This window comes from Castor canadensis, chromosome 5 (genome assembly GCF_047511655.1).
Source record: "Castor canadensis chromosome 5, mCasCan1.hap1v2, whole genome shotgun sequence".
Classification (NCBI taxonomy): domain Eukaryota; kingdom Metazoa; phylum Chordata; class Mammalia; order Rodentia; family Castoridae; genus Castor; species Castor canadensis.
This window is the reverse complement of record NC_133390.1, coordinates 11,676,555-11,682,554: the sequence shown is the minus strand read 5'-3', so window position 1 is coordinate 11,682,554 and position 6,000 is coordinate 11,676,555. Positions and strand designations below refer to the sequence as shown.

Here is a 6,000-nt window from a genome sequence, read left to right as displayed (position 1 = left end):
CGTAGGACTGAAATGAAAGTCTTTACAAATGGTGGAATTCCTGTACTCTCCACACTCATTCTCAGAACTTGGCAAGCAGTTCAATAAACTTTTCTCTAGAAATTCTAAAGAGCCCCAGAATAAATAATAACCCAGAATAATAACCTCCAGGTGTTGACATTTTAGGATCCCCAACTGAAAAGGCTGATTCACTATCCCCTCAACTCAACAGTGACATCTACTAATCATCACGAAATTTCAGAATCCTAGAGATAAAAATATTAAAGTTTTTAAGAGTGTGAGGGAGCAATCAGCTTACATAGCTTAGAATGGCATTTTACTTCTCAACATCATCCCAGGAAGCAAAAAAAAAGGTAGTATAATCCTTAAGATCCTGAATTTAAAATATATTTCAATGTAGAAATCTATACCCAGCTAAATTATCAATTAAGTGTGAAGATGGAGTAAAAGCATTTTCAAAAGGCAAGCAATGGAAAAATTTGCCTTGCAGCATATTCTTGAAGAATGAGTGAACTAAGAAATTTGAAGGTAGAGGTTCAATCCATGGAATTCATGGATTTAAGCTAGGAAGAGAGAGGCAAGGAAAAAAAAAAAAAAAGGGCAAGTGAACGGCAGCACAGGAACAATTACTCCTACAGAAGGCCCAGAGAGGCCATGGAGGGAAGTCAGCAGGAAGAGGAAATGAGCCAGATGAATTACAGAGCATGTGTGCGCACTTATAAAATAACAAGTACTGCTGGTGGAGCATTTAGAAGACCTCACAGAAAATGAAACAAATGAGAAAGTGAGGCAATGAACAACTCTGGGAAAAAAATAAAAGCTGTATAAGAGAGGAAATATAAATGTATGTATTTCCTAGACTTATAACTTAGATGTAATTTAAAGCAACTGTAGTCCTAGAGTATAACTCTGGACAGTGGAAAAACTGAAATTGACAAGTAAATGACACAGTCTCCCCTTCACTGTGAAGCTGATACTAGGACTCATTCCACATATTCCTCCAAGCCCTGGCAGAATTGAGTCATCCTTTCCTACCTCACTGAATTGCCTAACACCCTTGTAGGAGCTTGTTCTTCTCTGTCATCTTGTCCCTGCTCCATCACTCCTGGTTTCTGGGATCACATCACAAATAAACTACCTGCTCTGAAAACAAACTCCACTTTGAGTCTTCTCTCACTCCCTACTTAAATCCATTCTGCAAAGTCTACCATTTGAAGATATTAACAACAAATTCTATGATTAGTATGAGAGAGTCCTTAATTAAATTATTAAAAACTATCAGGTGACCCCTCTTGTGTGCTCCTTCACTGACCCAGAATCTTACCTTTAAAGTATTTTTAAGAGTGATTCAGATGCCACCTCACAGCTGCCTTCCAGCGCCTAGAGACTTGTGTCAGGCTCTGAGGGGACCCAGTAAAGCCCAGTTCCCCAGACTCAAGGTGAGGGGAAAGTACTTCCCACCCTGTCCCTGTGTGCTGTTGGAGGTGTGTTTTGGAGTGGTGACAGTGCTGGGCTGGTGTAAGAGTTCCCAGCACTCTGACAGCTCTCTATAAAAACAACAAATGTCCCACTTCCTGGGCTTAAACGGCCTCTTTTTACACACCAGAGCTGGGTGGCCAGCGAAGGGTTCCAATCTAATTACTGTGTTCTCCATCACAAGCCCGGCTCAGTATGCCACACTTTGGAGTGTGGGATGGGTGCACCAGCATCTGTCTTGAATCCCAGCCTAAATTGAGAAAAAATAAAGATTCCTGTTTTAACATCCCCATTACACAACTCAGCTCAGCAGCAAACAAGTAACACGGTCATAATAATGAAAACACTGAGGGCTAACTTAATCAAAATGGATGGCACCATAATGGGAGATGGGGTGAGTGTGTGACAGCTTCACTCACCAAATGTGAAGGGCAAAGCTCCAGCATGCAAACAACAGACTCTACCATGGCTTGGTACTGAGGCTGGTAGAGGACACCATGTAATCTGTAGTTCCTCAGGGAACCGTGCCTAGCCACACCGTGGGACTGCACTGGTGAACATCCCATGGCCTCTATTGCCCGGCGCCACACTGCAGCCAACACCTGACACCACAGACAATCAGACTGTATGTCAGAGGCTCTGCCCTTCATCCTTACAGAAGCCAGACCATACACACCAAGTTCACCAGAAGTCTCCCTCCTGTACATGTCCCTTTCCTCGTGACCTCACTCTGGAGTCACAGTCTCCAGCAGGTCATCTGATTGGTGAGATACAAATCCCATTCCTGCTGTTCTCTCTCCAACCTCAACAGTGAGGGAGAAAGGAACACTATGTTCACAATTTTTATCTTGGGAACAACGCAGGAAATTACCAGAATGTGAGGCACGTTCAGAAAATACTAGCTTCTACAAATAACAACTGTCTACTTCAAGGAAGTCAACTGACAAAGATGAAAATTGATAAATCCCCAAATGGCAGATTCACTTCTTACCTAGAAAGATGATGGTAAGGACCAGAAGAATGTGCTGGAGAGTTGAAAGCCCTGAAGGGAAGCATTTGGGTTAGAGGATGGTAAGTTGGGGGCAGCTGTATTTCATATAAGCTATTGGGGAATGTTCTTTTCTATTCACACCGTGTACATGTGATACCCTGATATATAAAAATGATAAAGGGTTCACATTTCATAAACATCAGACTGTAAAGGTGACACACCTCATAGTCTGGTGCAGGTGGCTTGGGAGAGTTGCTTGCCTGGGTATTAGGGCCTGCTTCTAAGTAACATGTTTTCTGTCAGTTGTCCCCAGCTGTCTCCAGTGGAGGGAGCCCACAGCATCTCCTGCAAGCAGTCGACATTGGCGTGAGTAGGAAGACAGATTGGCTTTGGGGTTATTTTTGTTTGTGCTTTGGTGATGGTGGTGGTGGTGATAACGGCTTTCTTTTCTTTCTTTTTTGGATTATCAACCATAAACATGATGCTCACATTGAAATTTTAAAGAATATTATACAATCAAGTTCACTAAGCGTTAATTATTACAGGATATTATAGTTTACAAGGCACCAGAAAGGCCCGCTGTGGCTCTTAGCCTCAGGTGCCCAAGGAAGGTCAACTTCATGAGAACTGTGGTCCGTGCAGGGCCCAGTGCATGCTCAGAGCAGCCCCAAACTTGGTTTAATGCTCTGCTATTGTCATAAATCTTAGTAATTTTGGAATAAATGGTCCTACAGTTTCACTTGATACTGGGTCCTGAGAATTAGAGCCAGGCCTGTGTGCACCAGAAAGTCCAGGACTAAATTTAAGAAGTCACATTAGCCAGAGTTTAAATGTATTTCCTTTTCTTCCTCCTCCTCTTTCTTCCTCCTCTTTCTTCTTCTTCTTCTCTTCTTCTTCCTCCTCCTCCTCCTCCTCCTCTTCCTCCTCTTTCTCCTTTTTCCTCTGCTTCCCTCCCTCCCTCTCTCTGGCTCACAGTTCAAGGACCCCTAAAACTGCATATAAACTTTTCTGGGGACATGTAGTCATGAGCTTTTCTGACGAGTCTTCTTAGCTTCTATCAGATTCTCAAATTTTCCATGAGTTTTGTCCTTCGGGCTCCTCTTTCGTATCTCAGCATAAAGGTGCACCTTTTTCCATGTCACTTTAATGTCACAGGTGGCAGTTGAGGTGCATCACAGCTATGTCGAGTGGTCACATGTGGGCTGGGCCACATGCCTGCATTTCTCAACCCCAGGAGTCCCTAGCAATGGAAGAGACAGTGCCAAGCAATTGGAAAACTTCCTTTGTTCAAAGCTGTTTGGAAGCGGCACAGCTGCTAGTCACTGTGGATCTCTTCTCAGGCCAAAAAGTAGGCGCTTTACAGAAAAGTTCTTACAGCAGCTCACCATCTAGAAGGAGGCATTTCACTTACGTAGGGCAGAGAACCTAAAAGGAAAATTCATTTAATACAGTGTGGCTTTCAGAGTTCCTGTTAGTAGAATCCTCTAGGTATTAATAAGTTCTGAAAAAGTAGACACAGCTTATTAAGAGGGGTGCATTCTCAGAAGCGGATGGGACCTGCTCTCAACAAAAAGCTTAGCATATGTTAAAACGTTTTGGGAACAATTTGCCAGTGTTTATTTAGTCTTATGGTTTTGACGGGTTAAATGGACCTTTTGAGATCTTTCTGTCTCAAACACACAGGCTCATGAGCCTAATGAAGAGTTCCAGGGAAGTAGGGGGCGGAGTCTTGGCTCTCCCACCATGCTTAGAAGGCCAATGTTAGCAACAGCTTTCCATTTGCCTAAATTATTATATTTTACTTTCAACTCCTCTGGGAGGTGAGTAACATCTTCTCCATTGTTCTGCTAAAGCAAGCAAAGCTCAGAGACGTCACATATGATGTTCCATGTCATAGAACCTGAAATGACAGATGTATCGTAAGGGGAGCAATGACAGCAGTGACTCCATTTTGGATGAGAGAGGTACCTTAGAAGCAGACATCTAAAGGGCCTGGGAAACATCGGGCTTCTCAGACAAAAAGCAAGTCCCTTACCAAAATAACCAAATGCAGCTGCACAGTGTGGGTAGTGGACCCCAACACCAAGATGAGTCAAGCAGACTTTCGAGGCCAGACCTTCTTGGAATGCTTAGTTTAATAGGGAGAGGGACAGACAGGTAGCTGAGTTCAGCAAGAAGCTGACTCTGTGCCAACTAATCACAAATACGGTTTCAAGGTAGAAAAGTTGGACCTAAGCCAGTTAGTGCCCTACATCACTCCTGGACTTCAGCTATACTACTAGCTTTTCAAAGTCCCTCCCATGCCGAGGGGAGCTTTGCTACTCTTTCAGTAAACTTGAGCTTGTTGTTCTCTTAACTCCTGGTCTGACGTCTTCAATCATCAACTATGCCAGGACATGAACTCAGGATCAACAATCCAATATCAATATTGTTGTAGGGTTCCAAATCAACCCTGCACTGCCCGAGGCAGTTCTCTGCAAAGTCGCATCAGGGTGACTCCATGGGCTCTATCAGGAGGCACTGGCACCCTCTTCTAAACTGTGTGACAAGTCACGTAATCTCTCTATGCCTGTTGTTCCACACTTACAATAGGAATGCAATAATGTCTACCTTGTAGAATTTCCATGAGAACTAAATGAGTTATTTGTAAAATGTTTTTTAATTCCTGAGGTGTTCATTATTAATAACAACATCATTACATGTAAGTAAGTGTAAAAATGCTAAAAGAAAAGAAACAATATTATTATACTTATATCTCACCAATACTTGAAATTATTTAGCTTCTAAAATTTAGGAGACAAAACGAAGCATCTTGGTATTATTTTCATTTGTGTGCTTGGATACCTAACAAGGATGAATTCTTCTTTTTCTTTTCTTTTCTTTCTTTCATTTTTTTTTTTGAGACAAGATCTCCCTAGGTTTCCCAGCTGTCCTCAAACCCAGTCTCTCAGTTGTTGGGATTATAGGTACACACCACAACACCTGGCTAACTCTTCTTTATTAACCATTTATATTTATTTTGTGAGTGGTTTCACCACATCCTCGTGCATTTTCAATGCAGAGCCAAGAAGGGCTTGAGGTTGAAATTGCCCATTGGATAGAATCTGTATATCTTAGTGTGCCTTGTTCCCCTCCTGTCTACACATTGAACAGAGGTACTATGATGTCGTGAGCACAAAGGTCCCTTGAAAATTAAATCCATTGCTCACTTGGAACAACGTGTAGGGAGATAAAATGTTTGCACTGATAACTCATAATTAAGAGTTTTGTGGGAAGGAGAATAACAAGACCCATCATTTTTGATAGAGGCATTAAAAAGTGTGATTGCTCGAAAGCAGACTTTTCAGTTCTGATGCTGTGTTATCACATCTCCAATTCTGCCTTCCTTCTGATCAAAACTAAAGTGTGGGATTTATTCTCACCTCCTACTTGGCCAATTTTTTTCCCTTCCACTAGTCAAATGAATCCTGGGGGCAAGGAGAAGGGATAAAATTTTCTAAATCCTCCTCCCAAATATCTCTCAGATCATCTTG

General features: G+C 42.3%; 1 long non-coding RNA gene across 2 annotated transcripts in view; it reads left to right on the top strand.

Annotated features, from left to right (window-relative positions):
- Positions 1 to 2,342: 2,342 nt before the first annotated feature.
- LOC141423202 (uncharacterized) overlaps positions 2,343 to 6,000 on the top strand; it is a 30,121-nt gene continuing 26,463 nt past the window's right edge. For both annotated transcript variants that reach the window (XR_012447876.1, XR_012447877.1), the window contains exons 1-2: positions 2,343 to 2,547; positions 2,771 to 2,833. This is a non-coding gene — a long non-coding RNA (uncharacterized lncRNA). The remainder of the gene's footprint in view (positions 2,548 to 2,770; positions 2,834 to 6,000) is intronic.